Raw genomic sequence first — 18,866 nt, 5'->3', positions numbered from 1 at the left:
TGTGTATATTTAGTTTGGAGCCCCGAGGGCTCGGGTGAGTTTTGGATAGGCCGCGGAGTGCATTTTAGAACTTAGAAAATTGCAGAAATTGAGCTGGTGTGCCCAGGCCTGCAGGCTTTGCAATTGCGAAGCCTTGCTCGCAAATGCGAAATAGCCCAGGCCACTCATCCTCGCAAATGCGAGACTTATTTCGCAAATGCGAAATCTCCTTGTTCCAGCCTTGGGTCGCAAATGCGATGAAGCTGTCGCAATTCCCATAGTCGCATTTCGCAAATGCGAAGATCCAGCAATCCTTAAGGGTTCGCAAATGCGAACCCCGTTTCGCATTTCCATAGCTGCAGAGATTGCGAACCCCTGTTCGCAATTCCCATATCTGAGACCTGTAACTTTTATACTTAGCTGATTTTAAAATCCATTTTTCATATTCTCTCAAACACAAACACACTTAGGCGATTTTTCAAGAATTCCTTCTTCTCCAAATCAATTGTAAGTCGTTTTTAACTAACTTTCTTCAATTCTTTGCATCTTTTAACATGATTTCCACTAAAAATCAAGGATTGTCATGGGAGAAATTGGGTGTTTTGGGTAGAACCTAGGTTTTCCAAAAATTGGGGATTTTGGTTCAAACCTCGGGTTTCGACCATGTGGGTCCGGGGGCGATTTTTTTACTTTTGGGCGAAACTTTAGGAATTTTATTTTCATGCATTCAAATTGATTCATTTAGCGTTTACTGATGTAATTAAGTAACTTGTGATTAGATACGAGCGAATTGGAGGTGGAATCAAGGGGTAAAGCTATAATTGAAACTTGAGTTGTGTTCGTGGCATCGAGGTAAGTGTTTGGTCTAACCTTAGCTTGAGGGATTAGGAGTCGAGTCATATTTGCTATGTGATAATTGTTGAGCACGACGTATAGGGATGGTGACGAGTATCTATACGTCGGAGTCAAGCATGCCCGTGGGTCTTATATTGTGATTTTCATGACTTCGTTGTATTATCTATGCTTTAGGGGTGATTTTTTATTTGTTGTGACAAGTTGTGGAAGTAATTGTGATCTTTGAACATCGAGGAGCATTGGCTCAAGCTATATTACGAATAGTGAAAGTATATGAGTTGATTGAACCCTTTGGAGCATTGGCTCAAGTGGTAAGTGAGTTGTGAAGTAAAAGTGAAAAAGAGAAAGAAGTCATTTAACTGTTCCCTTGCCGGGATATTGTTGCCTTATTGGCTATCTCCCTTGCCGGGACGTTGATATTGATGATGTTGTTCCCTTGCCGGTATTTAATTGTTTAACTGTTGTTCCCTTGCCGGGATTCCTATTGTAATCTTGTTTATTCCCCTTGCCCCATTGTTTGTGATTGTTTTTTGGGTGAGGAAGAGTGTAAAAGCACGAAGGGTGATGCCGTGTATTGTATGATTGTGAGGAAAGAGTGTAAAGCACAAAGGGTGATGCCGTTCCGCATGATGTACCATTCCGTGCCGATTCTATTGATTATATGGTGAGGAAAGAGAGAGTAAAAGCACGAAGGATGATGCCGTGCACATTTTATTATATAATTGCTTGGTGAGGACGAGAGTAAAAGCACGAAGGGTGATGCCGTGCATTTATTATTTTCATATTCTTTATTGATATCCGAGTTTTGTTGTTTCCTTCGTCTCTCTGTTTGGAATTGTTATCTCCCCCCCACAGCATGCTCCCCCTCCCACATTGGTTGGTTATCTCTGTATTTCTTTTTTCGCTGTATATATATTTGAACTGCATAGGTTTATTTGGTAGTCTGGTCCTAGCCTCGTCACTACTTCGCCGTGGTTAGGCTACACTTACCAGCACATGGGGTCGGTTGTGCTGATGCTACAATCTGCACTATGTGCAGATACCGGAGCAGCTTTTGAGCAGTAGCGCTTGGGGTCAGCCTTCTGTCCACAGAGATCCCGAGGTAGCACTGCAGACGTCCGCAGGCCCGGCGTCTCCTCTATTTTCTATTCCCTGTTTCATTTCCCTTATTTATGAAATAGTGTACTGTTATTTCTTCAGACTTTGTGTGTAGTGAATCTTAGGCTGTCTGTGACACTGTAACACCAGGTTTTGGGGGTGTTTGAGGTTTAAGAGTTGTAATAGATGCAAATTTCAGATATTAATTGTCATCTTCCGCTTAATTATTTAAAGTTCCGTTGTTTTCATGTTATCGGCTTATATCTGTTAAAAAGAAGAAATTGGTTAATAAAGTAAGTAGTTAAGGATTAGCTTGCCTAGCTTTCATTAGTAGGCGCCATCACGACTCCCGAGGGTGAGAAATCCGGATCGTGACAATTCGTGAACAAGAATAGCTTGAACCAGTAAATTTTCTTCTTGTAATCGGAGAAGTGTACAAGATCGTAAATAACCTTTACGTTTTCTTCGAGATTGATTATTGTGGAACGTGTTGGAGATCAAATTCAGATTGTTTAACACTAAGCTTTGAGATTGAAACTACGAGAGACCGTTTGATTTTTGTCTTGGACGCCACAAGACCGGGGCACTTTCCGTTTGCGAGGTAAGTGAAACTTGAAGCTTTGATACTTGCTTTTCTAAAACCCTGTTTGAACGTGTGTTTTCTCTGCCTGGTCCATGTGTTGGGACAAGCGAGCGCTTCGCAGAATCGGTGGTCTTAGATTAGCAGCAAATATATTATTTTATGAAAAATACATTAAAAAAAATATTTTATAAGTTGTTTGATAGTTTGATACGGCTGTGCGCCATGATGTTGAGTTTAATACGACTGTGAGCCATGATGTTGAGTTTGCTACGGCTGTGTGCCATGATGTTGAGTTTGATACGGTTGTGCGCCATGATGTTGACTTTGATACGGTTGTGCGCCATGATGTTTAGTTTAATACGGCTGTGCGCCATGATGTTGAGTTTGATACGGCTGTGCGCCATGATGTTGGGTCATTGTGTATGCCTTTGTACATCACCCGAGCATTGTGCATGCTTATTCATATATTTGGGGTATTGTGTATACTCCGTTACATACTTGAGGCATTATGGTGCACTTGTGGACTCGTAGGTGTGTTGGTAAATTTCTTTCACTGGAATTATGATAAGTCCTTAGTGGGTATTCTTGTTGGTTAATTCTTAATAACTCTGTTCATACACATATATTGAGTTATGGTATAATTATCATATTTACTATATCGTTCGTGTTGTGGTGTGTTTGTATTTTATAACACTTGTTCCAGAGGTATCTATAGTGGCGGGTCGAGGATCTTACTGGGTTATATTTACATATAACTCACTCCTTTCCTTCATGTCTATGCAGATACTATTTTTGAAGACGAAGCTAATAGCTGACGAGTTTGCTAGAGCTGATTCGGTTATTGAGGTGAGCCGCCGCATTGTTCGTGGAGGCTGCCAAAAGATTTGTTATCATTTATTCATATGATGACTTTTCTAATTCTCTTAGATGCTCCATGGTCTAGTGTAGAATTTGGGCTAGAGTTTTAATTTAATATTCTAAGATACTAATTGTTCATAATTCATTATCAAATTATTTGGATACTCATAATCAATCAAATATTGCAAAGTAATGGTTAAGATCTGAAAGTATGGTTCGCTTGGAAGGTGGTATTAGCTGGGTGTCAGTATCGTCTAGGGGGTAATTTGGGACGTGACAAAGTTGGTACCAGAGCTTAGGCTTTAAGTTCTGGGTCATGGAGCAGTATTTGGTAGATTCTTGTTCATGGGTATGTAGACGTCCATTGATACATGCCGGATGAACATGCCTAACAATTTCCAAGTCAACATCATAGCATTGGAGTGCTTTAAAGGAGTCAAGATCAAGAAGACTATACTTGTAATAATTGACTAAGCTCCTTAGAATTTGCTTAAGGGTATTTGGGTCATTTGTAGCCAAATGCCCACTCTATTATAAATAGCCCTTAAGGCTTTTATTTTAGGTAGAATTAGTCTTAGTTGGTGAGCAATTAGTAGTGAATGCTTAATTTCTTAATTACTTTATCCGGGTTTTCAAGAGTTTCCAATCTCTTGAGGGTTCCATAGCGTAAGTTTATAATTGATTGAGTTCATAGAGGTAAGTAGGATTCATATCCTAATTGGTTCTTGTTCTTCCAATCAATTGTGGATCTAGCTCTTATGTTGATAGTTTATGGTTATAATTGATTGAGTTCATAGAGGTAATTAGGTTTCTTATTCTAATTTGTTCTTGTTCTTCCAATCAATTGTAGGTCTAGCTCTTATTTTAATTCCGCGTGTTTTGCTGTATCCGTATTTTCTATACGATTCCGTATCATCTTGGTATCAGAGCGGAGGTTTTTGATTGTTCTATCAATCCTTAGGTCTTTGTTTTGATTATCATCTAATCTGAAAATAAATAAAAAAACGAAAATTTCCAAAAAAAAAAAAATAGAAAGTTTACTGTTCATCCGTGTTTGAATTGGGAATTGTATCTCATTGTTCTTCCTTTGTCTGTTCCAAAGAGAAATTCGAAATTCCTTGTTCTCTTGCTCGATTTTGATTCTGAAATTTCTGAATTCCTTCATTATCTGAGCTTGTATTACTGGTTTGAGTTTGGGTTGAAGCTGGATTTGAGCTTCTGAACCCTAAGGTGTCGAACATCAGAAGCGATTTTGGGGATTTTTACTCCGGTTTCGTGATTTGAGTTTGAATTCGATTGGGAGTTTGGGAATCTAGTTGGAAACATCAGTTTAAAGCTGAATCGGAAGGATTAGCTTGATTTTAACTGATTTGCTAGTTTTTGGTTCGAAATTTTGAGCTGATTGTGCGAAGAAGAAGAAAACGACCTAGGGTTCGTCGATATCGTGAGTGTCTGTTCAAATTAGTACTGGGGTTCATCCCTACACCTGTTGGGAAGTTGTATTCGAACTTCTAGCTTGATTGGAACTGATTTGATGCGATTTTGGTCAGAAAACTTTCAAACAAAATCTGCGAAGAACACGACAGGCTGGGTTCTTCTGATTTTGTGGTCGTGTCTAGAAACTAATCACCGGGGATTGTTTTTTGTTGAATGGAGCTCGTATATCAAATTTGAACTCGTTGTGTGAATATATGTGTGAGATTGAACTGAGAATTTTTTAGCCGAGCTTGAATCAGTCGAAGAACACTTGTTTCTATTGAAGAACTTCCCGAACTGATTCGAGTCGACTCAAGCAGCTGAGGAATTGTCACACAAACCAGGTTTGATTCTGAGTTTAAAACTGTTCTCCATCTCTGATTTCTAAAATTTGTAGAGAAGTGAGTTTCAACAGAACATCGACTCGATCTTTCTGAGTTGATTTGATTTGAATCCGTGAAGTCGACTCGAGTTCCTTGTTGCTTGGTGACTGCATTTGTAGAAGGAATTTGAGCTCAATTCTTGATTGAGTTTTTAAGTTGTTTAACTTCAATTGTACTGGAAAGTTTGAGTTGCTGCTGTTGAATTTTGATCGAGAGCTTGTCGTCAAGTTTTTAGTTGAATTTGATAGTGTCTACTACTTCACTGACTAATTGTGTGAATTTTTGCTGTGATTTCTGGTTTGGTTTCTATTGAGTTCCTTGAGTAGTTTGGTCAAATTTTAGTTGGATTTTGAATTGGATACCTAAGTTTCTTAATTGAAATTCATCTTAGTCTACTGTTGAATGAGAGGCTTGAATTATTGAACATGGTTTTGGTTCTAGTTTGGGAGTTAAGTTGATTTCTCGGATGAAATTAATCTGAAAATTTGGTATAGCTGTTCCAAGTGCTGAGGTTCTGATTCAATGCTGCTATGATTCCAATACTTTGATTCTACTGTTGAGGTCGACATTCTGAGATGGAAATTTCTGTTTCTACTGCTGCTGAATTCGGTGCTCAGAGTGTTGCTGAAGTTCTAAGTTTTGAGCAGCAGTTGAATAGCTATCACACCCCGAACCTGGGCCTAGACGTAACACGGCACTCGGTGCCTGACTACATGTGACCGAGCGAACCAACTGGCTGGCTGAATCAACATGTGGTATCATAACATACTGAATGCAGAAGATAAACTAACACATGCTGATATACTGAAAATTCTGGATGATATAAATCAAAGTGCGAAAATACTGATACAATTCTAAAACATATTTTTAGCCAACATAGCTTAATATGAAAAACCTGTGACTCTGTCTAACTGCTACTCTAGTCTATGAAGCTTCTAATGAAATACTGAAAATAATGGCTGCCTTTAAGGACTGAAAGACCGTAAAGTAATGATAATGCCCCCAAAAGAACTGGGGATCACCAAACAGCTGGTACGAGAATCCTAGCGCTCTGAATCATCAACCTGCATCGTGAGATGCAGGCCCCGGGCAAAAGGGACGTCAGTACATTTGAATGGCACTGGTATGTAAAGCAACTGAAAGAAAGAATTATAGATGCTGAAACTGAAACTGAAATGATAACTGATAACTGGTAACTGAACTGATAACTGAAAACTGAACTGATAACTGGTAACTGAACTAATAACTGAAAAGATAACTGATAACTGAAAAGATAACTGATAACTGATAACTGAACTGAATAAAGGAAGTAAGGATATGAATACTCCCTCTTCTGAATGATGAACAACCTGTTTATATGAATAAGCTACGGCCTCGGGCCCAATATATATGTGCACAAGCTACGGCCTCAGGCCCAAGTATACGTATACATAACTACGGCCTCAGGCCCAAAAATGCATAAAGCATAAACTACGGCCTCAGGCCCAAACATGCATAAAGCATAAACTACGGCCTCAGGCCCAAGTATGCATAAAGCATATAAACTGCGGCCTCAGGCCCAAGTATGCATAAAGCATATAAACTACGGCCTCAGGCCCAAATACATGTGTTCAACATTCAGGAACTGAGAATTATACTGAAATACATGATGCTGAAATACTGAACCATACTGAGTTACATGATACTTGAATGCTGAATCACACTGAGTTACATAATACTGAAATACTGAATAGGACTAGACTGAGACATGTATTCTTGAACTGATTATGAATACTGAAACTTCAACTGTTTATGACATGCTGAGTAAGTTATACTGAGACTCAGGGACATCAAACCCAAGTCTATATTGAATACGAACTGAGCTCACAACGTTCAGAATGGAAGTCATGAACGAGTTATGAAGCTAGAGAATAGAAGTTCCACAACTATTCAAGAAACTAGGCTTAACTATATTTCTGAGGCAATTGGTAACGCCGTAAAAGAAACGTAGTGTAAGGAGAATCATTAAAATTCCCAAACATAGAGAGTTAGTCTCACACCTTAACTTCCTGCTCTTGAGCATAATACAACATTCGCCAACCCTTTCAACTTTAATCTATATCAATACAAGCCAAAGGGATTCCAAATTAGCAACAATAGTCATGTTTTTGTCACTTCGGTATTTTATCAAACACTTGGTGACATAAAGCTTCATAGCCCTTATTAACGGTGTTTCTACACCCAATATCCCATTCTCTTGCTCCTAAATAAATTCTAAAGTCTCAAATGGTTATAATCCACATTATTCTTCATTACCCATAAGGTAAACAACACTCTTAACCTTTAATCAACACTCAACACCCCAACCCTATAATTGTTCATGCTTTTCTATCAAACCCATCAACTCATATCTCATGAACTAGGGTTTATCATCAAACCAATGCTAGAATCAATTAGAGGGTGAAGATATTACCTTTTTGACGTTCAATCTCCTTGAATTCGAGTTCTAGGGTTCCTTCTCTCAACAACGATGTCCCAATAGAATATCTAATGATATAGAGGGTTTACCCATGTTAATAAGATGTTGGGAAATTGAAATTAACTTAGAATCACCATTAAAACTTACCTTGGGTGGTGGAAGGACCCTTAAGGAGTTAGGTTTTTGAGAGCTCTCCTTTCTAGAGCAAGTTTTTATGTTTTGGGGATGTGGGGGACGAAATATAGCTTTAAAATGACCCCCCACTAGCGGTCCCACGCACCAGGAGGCCCAACCCGCGCTACTGGCCGCGCTAAATGGCCAGAACGAAACCCCATTAGCGCGGGCGCGCTAGTCTCGCGCTAGTGGGCGCGCATATGGCGTAGTGTTCTGTAAAATGCACATAACTTTTTTGCACAGATATCCTTTTGGGCTCCATAATATATCGTTGGAAAGATATTTCAAAGGCCTACAACTTTCATGCTTTGAGTTTTCCCAAATTCCAGACAAATTTTCAATAAACACTGATGGAATACAGACCTTCTGCAAACTTAGTCGATTTTGTCAAATCTTATGCACCTCACTTTCCATCTTGATTTTTAAACAAGTATTTTCACCCATAATCATCTCGATGGGACTTCACATGCTCAAAATATATCCTTTCTACTCCTTTAACTCATTCATACCTAAGCCGAATTTGCGGGGTGTTACAATAGCAAACCTGCACCAGCTTGTTCGAGTCTTAGAATTCTGCATTTAATTGAAATCTGCTGATTTAATACAAGTTCCCTAAGCACTATTTTTATTTTTCTGCAACATTTTGTGAACCTGAAGTTGGGTGTGGACATTAGAGCTTGTTTGGAGAATTTTGAACTCAAATAGGAGTGTTTTGGACTGCTATTGGAAGCTGTTGAAACAACCTTGAAAATCGTCAGTTTGCATAATTTGAGCTGCAATTTTTCTACACTTTGAGCCATAACTTCTGCACTACTCCAGCCTAAAAAAAACCTGTCCTGCTTCTGCACTCTTTGAGCTAAAATTCTGCAGTTTTGTGTCCAGTTAAGCTGCTGAAAATTCTGCAGTAGCTTAGTGAAGTTTGAGCATCAGTTTGGGACAGTACTTGAGTTGCAACTTCACAGTAAATCTGCACCAACAAACACTGCTAGTTTTGCTGCCTGTTCAGTTCTGATATTCCTGCACTGTTCCTGCAATTTCGGACATCAGTTGCACATCTGCAGATTAATTATTCCCAGCTGTTTTAGTTGTTCAACAGAATTGTGGTTTACAGTGGGTTCAAGTTTAATTCAGGTTCAGGGAATGCTCAGGAAACTTTCAGAAAACTAGGAGCTACATTGGTCGCACAGTTTTACCAAGAAACTCTGATTGTTAACTATGCATTAGTTTTAGTTTTCTGTCAACTTCTTTATTGTTAACTCTAAACTAGTGTAAACTTGATATTAGTTCATATTAATTTATGTGCTTTTGTTTTGTGCTTAATTTTGTTTCGTGCCAATTGTTTTGTGCTTTTGTCTTTTAATTTCGTTGTGAATTGATTGGTTCAACTCCGTTTGGTTTTAATTGCCCATCCTTGTGAATACATAACTTCCACTCCACCCCGAGGAAGGTTGGAACTTGTTGTGAAACCTTGGGACTTAAGTTTGCTAGCAATTTCGACATTCACTACTTGAGCGGAGAAAGGCAAGAGTGAATAGGACTTTGAGCACGCAAAAGCTAATTGGTGCAAAGTGTGACACACGAGGGTTGAGCGACATCGAGTGAGCTTGGTGAGGACTTCACTACTAACTTGTTTGCTCATTTTGTAGGCATCATGGAGTATGACAAACTTCTACTCCTAATTGTGATCCAAGGAGTGAGACTCCGATGCATGACGTTGTTTCTATGCTTTATGACATAAGCAAGAAGGTTACCAACTTAAGTGAGAAGTTTACCAATATTAGCATAAGGCAACACCAAACGGATGCAAGGTTGAATTCCATGACAGAGGAATCTCACTTGAGGCAACAAGGAAGGGAGCGTAGTATGACGCTTACTAATTCTTGTACTACAACCTCTCCTTCACAAGTGCGACAAATGCTTCAAAGGGAAAATTTGCAACACAACCAACCCAACCAAATACCACAAAACTTTCCAAAGCGACCACTTTCACCAAAGGGACCTTATCTTCCTCCACCAAACTACCGTCCACCTACCAACAACCAACACAATCCACCATTTAAACCTCAAGCACACATACCCATAATACCACCACCCGAAATGATCCAACATAGACCACCAATGAATTTACCTCCCCAACTTATGCCTCAGGCACCACCAAGGAGGGACAATCTCCCTCCTCCACCACCCATACCATCTCAAGAGCCTCGAATGATTAACAACCCACTTTTTCAACATGATCATGAGACTACCTTGAATGAGTTGGACAACATCCAACAAGTTTTCCATGATAAATATAGGGGGAATAAGGTGAACCAAAGGGGAAGAGGCCAAATGAGTTTGAGAACATCCTTGAAAAATGCAAAGAGAAAAAGTAAGGATGAGAGACAAAAGATAGAGAGTAGCGAGGGAGAGAAAAGTGACAGCTCTAGAGTGGATAAAGGAGAGAAGTATGGAGTGAAGTGAGTGAGTTGTCACAAGAAAAGAGTGAAGAGCTTAAAAAGAAAATGAGAGACAAGAAAGAAGGAAAACAAAACGAGAGTGAAATTTTTCCTTATTCTAATGCTAGCAACCTTTCTTCTTTCTCTAGTTGTCTTGTATCTTGTGAAGGAACTTTTGGACATTAGCCATTATGTGAAGTTCAATCTACTTTGATGAACTTGGAAGAAGATCAAGCTACCTTTTCGAGAGAACTTTTGAAATTCAATGAGCAAGTCAAGGTAAAGAGAACTTCACTTTAGAAGAGCTTCAAGGTAACATAGTTTATCCTTCTACTCGTGATACTTTAGTTGATTGTGGTGACACTTTGAGTTTGAAAGATAGCTATGATATTGATGAGTTTAATACTTTTTTATCTTGCAATGAGACAAATAGTTTTGGCTTACAACTAGCTAGGAGTTCTTGCGCATTATTGGACGATTCTAATTCTTTGTTTAATGAATCCCTAGCTAGTGATTTGTGTGATGTTGAATCTTATGATACCCCACCTTTATGGGATGATGCATGTGATGATTCTTTTGACTCTACTTTAACTTTGTTGGAAGAAAGTTTTGACCTTTATGGAGAAATGAGTCAAGAAGAATGTGTTGATGATTCTTTTGATTCTATTTTTATTCTTTTGGCAATAAGATTCAAATTTTATGGTGAAATGAGCAAATGTGAGTGTGGAGATGCCTTTTTGGAGAGTGAACAAGTTACTTCTTATGACATATATATAAAAGAAGAAAACTTCCATTTGTATTCCAATGAGTTAACTTCTCTTGTATTTGATCTTGATGACTTATGCATATTTATGTGATGATTTTGTTGAGTGTGAAAAGGAAAGTAATATTTTTTATGCTAGCACTAGTATTAATTGCTTTACTTATCTTATTCCTACTTTTGAAAGAACATTCTCGTTGGATTTTGCTAATGCTTCGATGAGAAAATGTAGAATATTTCTTTTGGTGTTTTGAGTGACCATTTTGAGCAAAAAAGAACCTAACTTTATTGATTATTTTGTGAAGGTTCAATAAGAGAAAGTTTCTAAGGGTAAGAAAGGCCTTGAACTAACACTTTGGCATACTTTTTATCAAGAGCTTTTTGTTCTGCCCAAAAGCAAGAATGGTATGTACGTTTGACTTATGCTTATTTTGTATTTATCTAAGGCCATTGAGGTAAAGAGTTTTAACTTTGAGTATTGTGATATTCTTTATATGATGATTCACGATGAGCATGGCATATCTCTTAAGTTGTCATGTGAAGTTGTTGAAAAGTGTGTAGATATTTGGAGATTAAAATTTGTGTTTGACCCCGGATTTTCTTCTTATCATAGTGAAGTGTCTTTCTTTGAGTTGGAGAGTATGATTTTTATCCCTTCTTATGACACTTGGTTATACCATAAAAGTTGCACTTTGTTGAAGATTTGACAATATTGTGGTTTTGGTGGAAACATGAAACTTTACACTCTCTTGATTCTTCTCATGAGTATTATTTTTCTTATAGTCAATTTTGTGTCATTTGTAATAAAGATGTGTTCTTTATAGATTAGGACACTTGGCTATATCATAAGAGTGTCACTTTTGAGTACAAGATTGTGATCTTTGATCTTTTAGCTTGGACATACAATACTTCGATTGTGATTGGCTTGGTACTTATGTTTGCCTCTTTCTTGGTTTTGCAAGGTCCAAATTCAAGGACGAATTTCCTTCAAGTGGGGGAGGATGATACATGCCGGATGAGCATCCTAACAATTTTCAAGTCAACATCATAGCATTGGAGTTCTTTAAAGGAGTCAAGATCAAGAAGGCTATACTTGTAATAATTGACTAAGCTCCTTAGGATTTGCTTAGGGGTATTTTGGGTCATTTGTAGCCAAATGCCCACTCTAGTATAAATAGCCCTTAAGGCTTTTATTTTAGGTAGACTGGATGAATGATAAACTTGAAGACATGCAAGTCTCACCCTTTATCCTTATCTTTTAATTAATGCATTTATGTTTATGTCTTTAATTTCTTTATTGCTTTCATTAGTGTTAAATTAGTCTTAGTTGGTGAGCAATTAGTAGTGAATGCTTAATTGCTTAATTATTTTATCCGTATTTTCAAGAGTTGCCAATCTCTTGAAGGTTCCATAGCTTAGGGTTATAATTGATTGAGTTCATAGAGGTAATTAGGCTTCATATCCTAATTGGTTCTTGTTCTTTCAATCAATGTGGGTCTAGCTCTTATGTTCATATTTTAGGGTTATAATTGATTGAGTTCATAGAGGTAATTAGGTTTCTTATTCTTATTGGTTTTTGTTCTTCCAATTAATTGTAGGACTAGCTCTTATTTTAATTCCGTGTGTTTTGCTATATTTGTGTTTTCTATACGATTCCGTATCATCCATACTTATGACCTTGAGGCTACTGAATAATTAGGATGTTTTCCCTTCCTCCATTCCTTATTCATGCGTCAAGCTGAATCAAGTTGAACCTTAAGAAGTTCGTTGGATGACACTGGAAGTTAAATATATGTATAACTAAGAGTTGCCTTGGATGGGACAGTATGTGCATAAGTTATTGCTGAGATTGGAAGGATTTTAAATTTAAGGATATCTATCTCCGAAGAAATCTTTGCCAAATATATATTTTATATATATATATATATATATATATATATATATATATATATATATATATATATATATATTATTTTTTATTTTTAAAAAAAATTAGGATTTAGATCATAATATTAGACAATATTATTGTAAAGTAGTCTAAGGATATAATATTTTTTTTTCTCCTAAGAGTAACTTATTTAAAATTTGAGGTTGTGTGGATACACTCTCTGTTATAAGCTTGATAAGGAGAGGAAAAGCTGAGCCAAAAATTAAGAAGTGTAATAACAGCCACGCTTAGGCTATTGAGATTGGTAGTGAAATATATTTTGTGAAAAATACTTATATAGTTCCCAGCTTAATGCCTAATGAAGTAATTTGATAGTATTATGATATCGTAATAGTTATGTTATACGAGTGATTATGACGTAAGAATGCATAATTCAAGTGCATTAAATAAAAGTGTGTAGTGACACTAAGTGGTGCAAAACCTATTAATAGTGAGGGTCTGTAGATGAATGTCAGCTTGTAAGAGAAAATAAGATTTAAGTATATGGCGTTAATGTAGTACAAATATAGTAAGAGGTTGAGTATGAAATTTAGCACAGTGACGTGATTATCTATCTATACTATATTAAAAGCACGAAGGCCCTTCGCGAAATGTCGTTCGCCTTTTTTACCCTTCAAAGATAGATTTCACACTAGATAAAATAGTAATTTAATTATTTCCCTAATAATTAGGACTTTTTATTTTCTTAATATTTAGGATTTTGAAATCAATTAAAATTTTAGTTATTAAATATTTCCTTATTTGAACTATTTAGGAAGTCCTAATATTTAAGAATTTAAATCAAGTAAGCTTTCATTATGTTCTTTCCTTGTTTGAATTGAATAAAATAACTACGTATTAGCGTATAATTCTAGGTATGTTTCTTCCGTATAGATTAAATAATCCTAATTCCACACAAAGAACGTTTAATATACAAAATTAACTTTGTAATTATGAGTATGTTTCTTTCTCTAGATACAATTGAACCAAAACATTCTTAATAAATTATGAAGCTTAAAATATAAAGCCGAATATTGTATTTATCGGGAAAAAATGAAGGTTTTGGCTTTAAAAAAATTAGTTAGTGTTAGTTGGAAGAATTATTTTGAAAACCAATATTTTGATTAGTTGTCATGTTTTGAATTTGAAAAAATAAATATTCTCAAAAGATAAAAATAATTGTTCATGTTCGAGAAAATGAACATAACAATAAGTATAAGTATTTAAAATGCCTAACAACCTAAAATAATATAGAGAAAGTTACATAGAGTTAATTGTGACATAGCGAAAATTGATCTATATACCAACTTTTATACCTTTTGAAAAACTAATTTTTTTCCATCAAAAAGTAAATCTACGAATAAAATATTTGTCTAACATGTAGAACTACACCTAATTTTAATTTTAACATGTATTTATATTTTTACTGCTTCTAGAATAGTATTAGCGTAGTCTTTTTAGAACCCGTGAATTGCATATAATTTTATTACAATCACAGACACTAGGTTCTTTACTAATTTGTTGAAAGCAATTACTATATTTTTTGTTATTGATTAAAGTATATAGCACAATTTGTATTTGCGAGAAAAAAATGAATCTTTTGTCAGTTAGTTAAATTATTTGTGTTTTCTATAATGAACTTAAGAATATATAACTTTTCAAATAAATTTTACATAATAACTTAAATGTTAAAGGATTAATGTGTACTTGCTAAAACTAAAAATGAAGAATGATAACTTGTGAAATTAAAGTAATGATATTATAAAATTTATAATAATTTTTAAGTTGAATATAGTGATGGACATGATTGAGGGCTTGTATGGGTATAGTTTCTTTGCTTATTGTGTTAGCTAGATAGGTCAACGATTACTATTTTCAATATACAACCTTTATTTTATCACTCAAAAATAATTTTTAGTAGAATATTTATGTAATATTTTAAATAGTTCATACTCATCTAGATAGTTTTCACGCGCAATAGTTCGTATTTTTTATCCTTTAAAACTAGCTTTCACGTTGGACAAAATAATAATTTAAGTTATTTTCGAAATTGTAGGAATTGTCATCTAATTATTTTTCTACTATTTAGAAATAATGGCTTAATTATTTTCCTAACTCTTAGGACTTTGATCTAAAAAATCATGTTATTTAATTGGAGTCCTTCATAAAAACTATATTTAGGTTTAGGGTATTAAATTTTAAGCATTTCACGAGTAATTTTTTTATATTGGGTTTATAATTATTTTTTTGTTATAAAAATTTAGGTTTAGTAGTCCTTATTTACCTTTTCTTGGTGTATGTGTCCTTATTCTTCTCTCTTTTTCCGCAGTTTTAGGAGTACTTTTTTTCTTTTAAATAATAAAATACTCATTGAATTATTTTTCTCATATTTAGAATTTAAATATATATATATATCAACTAAACTTTTGTTATTAAATCATACTTGGGAGTGAGAACAAATATGTAGCAATCACAAACGTAGTAATCCCAATCAATTCCAATTTTTTTAAAATTCAAGTGTCAAGCTTAAATAAGAAAACATTTTAATTGTAAGAATATAGAAAAAAAGAAAAAGAGAAGTGTTGGTAATATTCAAACACTAATGGTTGTACTAACATGAATAGGGGTAATATTCAAGTCATTCTTTTTCAAAATTTATAATAAAATCGATTATAATATAGTAGTAAGATTCAAACTGTTAAAAATGCAAACGTTAAAAACAATAAGGATAAAACATTAGAAGACAAAGTACATTCTAAGTGAGTTGCCATTAATTAAATATCTTTCTTCTGGTATTCATTTAAATAATTGGCAACTCCTTTATTTTTCTATGTACAAAGTTATGTATTTTAAAATATTAACTTAATGTAGAAATTTTAAAACTTAGCATTTGATAACTTGATTAACATGTTCTTCATATATACATTTTTTATTGACTGACGCTAAGCACACGTGCAACGCACGTACACTAAAGCTAGTTATAGTAAGGATAAGATGTAGAGTATTGAGACAGTCATGCAAAAAAAAAAAAAAAACCGAGAAAAATAATTAGTTCACGCCATTTTGTTAATGTACATTGTGTTTGGTAAAGTATATATTTGGGGAGGGTGAGCAATACATTGCGAGATGATAGAGTCTATAATGATAAAGAGAGGATTCGAGTAATACTTGTAAATCCGCTACTGTGTTAAAATACAAAATCAGAAAACTGTTAGAAGAATAAAGGAAACTGGAAAATAGTAAAGAATAAGAAATATTCCGAGTCCACAATTTGCTTGTGCGTCCTTAAGGAATTTTAACCCCCTCACACGTTGCCAAGGTAATGGATTAAATCCTCCCAGGATGAAACGGAATAAACCTTCCTGCAACAGTGGCAATACAAACTGCAGGCTACCAACGAACTCAAAGAACGGAGCAAAATCACACTTACGAATTTGAGAGAGAGAGACTGCGAATTAGAATGCAGTATTTCTAGAAAGAAGGAAGTTCTGTAATTTTTCAGTGTGTTAAAAACAAAGCCATGTCTCTTAATTTATAGGCAATTATTGGAAGAGGTGTGATGTTTGTTCTGGAAAAGGTGTCTGTTCAGAATTTTACGCGTCCTGCCGCGGTTACGCCAGGACCGCGGCCAGAGTCGCCTTCTGAATTTGCGTCCTGCCGTGGTTACGCCAGGAACGCGGCCAGAGTGACCTTCTGAATTTAATTAATTATTAAATAATTAATTAAATAACTTTTGTCCAAAAATAATCTTATCGATCGATTGACAAATCCAAAGCCGAAGCCGAAGCCAAAGCCGAAGCTGAGCCGAGCGAGCGACGAAGACGGCGCGAGGGTTCATTCTCTTCAACTCCTTTTAAGAGCTTTAAGAAGTGATTCTATATATAAGCACACAAATGTAGTTGTCCCTCACCAATGAGGGACAAAGTGCAAGTCAAAAGCTCACTTCATTCAAATTTTTATTTTCCTCCATTTTATTTCCCACCATTTCCAATTCACACTCTTAGACTTTTAAAGCCCAATGCTTAAAGTCCAACAATCCCCCACATGAATGGGAATGGCTGTAACAAGAATGATCATAGATGAAAGCTGTGTGATTTGCAAGTAAGGATTAATTGCATCTGGATAAGTAGGTTTCCCTTTGAACTTTCCGTAGTGAACATATGTCCGATATACTCGGTCAATCGGTAGATTTGATATCTTTGAACCGTCGAACTTTAGTGTATACCTAGACAACTATATGTCACACAACCAACCCTTAACCGTCTTTTGGTTCTCATTGTTGTGTTCGTTTCAGCCATGAACACCGCCTGGTTTCATAAGTGCGTAGAGAATTGGCCTTACAGAATTCTCATTGAAGCGGATTCCACTTCACACTTACATAGGTGATTCCTAAACGTGTAATCCTTTAGATTGACACTATTTGATAAATACCACATCAAACTTAGGTAATCATTAAAGAACGTGTAAAGTTCTATCCTTGTTACTGAACATTGTCTTCATCACGAGAAGGGACCAAAGATTTTACTTTGACAATGTTGAACCGGTCAATCACAACTTTGTTTGAGCTCCTTGAACCTAGATCTCGGAACATCCAAAATTCTAGGTAGAGTTACCGCCATGTTGACTTGTCCTCGGCCATAGTCCCATTCCCTTAGATGATTTCTCAACTCCCTCTCTAGTTAAGCCTTTTGTAAGCGGATCCGCCATATTATCCTTTGATCTTACATAATCAATAGTGATAATTCCACTAGAAAGTAGTTGTCTAACGGTGTTATGTCTTCGTCGTATATGATGAGACTTTCCGTTATACATAACGCTTCCTGCCCGTCCTATTGCAGCCTCACTATCGCAATGTATGCAAATAGGAGCCAAAGGTTTTGGCCAGAACGGAATGTCTTCTAAGAAATTTCGAAGCCATTCAGCTTCTTCACCGGCTTTATCCAAAGCTATAAACTCTGATTCCATTGTAGAGCGAGCGATGCACGTTTGTTTGGAAGACTTCCAAGATACTGCTCCTCCACCAACAGTAAAAACATATCCACTTGTGGACTTTGTTTCTGTTGAGCCGGTTATCCAATTTGCATCACTATATCCTTCGATAACCGCAGGATATTTATTGTAGTGCAAAGCGTAGTCTTGGGTATATTCCAAATATCCCAGAACTCGTTTCATTGCCACCCAGTGATGTTTGTTTGGATTACTTGTGAATCGACTAAGTTTACTTATCGCACAAGCTATATCAGGTCATGTACAGTTCATGATGTACATTAAGCTTCCCAACACACGAGCATACTCCAATTGAGACGTACTTTCACCTTTATTCTTTATAAGATAATGATTTAAGTCAATTGGAGTTCTTGCACTTCTAAATTCCAAGTGTTTGAATTTTTCAAGTACCATTTTCACGTAATGTGATTGAGACAAAGCTAGACCTTGAGGAGTCCTCTGGATTTTAATTCTTAGAATTACATCGGCAACTCCTAAGTCTTTCATATCAAACTTACTAGCAAGCATGCAATTAGTATCTTGAATGTCGGCAATGTCTTTGCTCATTATTAGCATATCATCAACATATAAGCAAACAATGACTATATGATTTGGAACGTTCTTAATGTAAACACATTTATCACATTCATTAATCTTAAAACCATTTGACAACATTGTTTGGTCAAATTTCGCATGCCATTGTTTTGGTGTTTGTTTTAGTCCATAAAGAGACTTAACAAGTCTACACACCTTCTTTTCTTTTCCCGGAACCACAAACCCTTCAGGTTGGTTCATGTAAATTTCTTCCTCAAGATCACCATTTAAGAAGGTTGTTTTTACATCCATTTGATGGATTTGAAGACCATACAAGGCGGCTAACGCTATTAGCAT

This window comes from Nicotiana attenuata, unplaced genomic scaffold, assembly GCF_001879085.1.
Source record: "Nicotiana attenuata strain UT unplaced genomic scaffold, NIATTr2, whole genome shotgun sequence".
Lineage (NCBI taxonomy): Eukaryota > Viridiplantae > Streptophyta > Magnoliopsida > Solanales > Solanaceae > Nicotiana > Nicotiana attenuata.
The sequence above is the reverse complement of the archived record's forward strand: the minus strand, read 5'-3'. Positions refer to the sequence as shown.